Source organism: Trachymyrmex cornetzi, unplaced genomic scaffold (genome assembly GCF_001594075.2).
Source record: "Trachymyrmex cornetzi isolate Tcor2-1 unplaced genomic scaffold, Tcor1.1 scaffold213, whole genome shotgun sequence".
NCBI lineage: Eukaryota > Metazoa > Arthropoda > Insecta > Hymenoptera > Formicidae > Trachymyrmex > Trachymyrmex cornetzi.
The window spans coordinates 20021-20692 of NW_017296771.1; positions in this window are offsets into that span (position 1 = coordinate 20021).

Here is a 672-nt window from a genome sequence, read left to right on the forward strand (position 1 = left end):
TCGCTCGTAATCGAAGTTTACGATTAAACGAAAAAAGCTTTGTACACTGTTTATGTACACTGTCAGATCGGTGACATGTCGTGACGCGCTAAGAGAAGCGCCGATATTTCGGCTGCTAAACAAAAAACATAACTCTTCTGCAGTAAATGTGGAATTCAGGATGTGCAGGTATCCACACAAAGGCGAATACTCCGAGTCAAACGCACCCCCTTTTTTTTGTCAATGATTTCTCTTTTATTACTTGAACATGCGTTCTCTCGTCTAGATAGTATTTACTTAAATTTTACGATCGACAATCTAAAAAATTAAAAGCTACACTTTGTGATCCCATATTTTATTTTAGCAACTTCCCGTTGTTTGACGAGAAAACGCCCTTCAACTTGCTTTTACGCGTTTGGAAATATGATTTTCTCTACATGGTTTGCCATAAATTTTATTGTCATGGATCTGACGATTCTGAGGATCTATGTTTTTTGCTTATGTTTCCAATATCGTTGGGAAGATTTCTAATGACACGTTTCTTGAATATTGTCATGCTCGCCGATCGGTGACTGTTAACGTTCGAGTTTTACGTTCGCGCTTTGTCCTAACGACTATTTTGTCGGAATTTTCACGAAACGGAGAAATCGTGGAGTCCACTGGACATAACGAAATATATAATATGTCATAAGT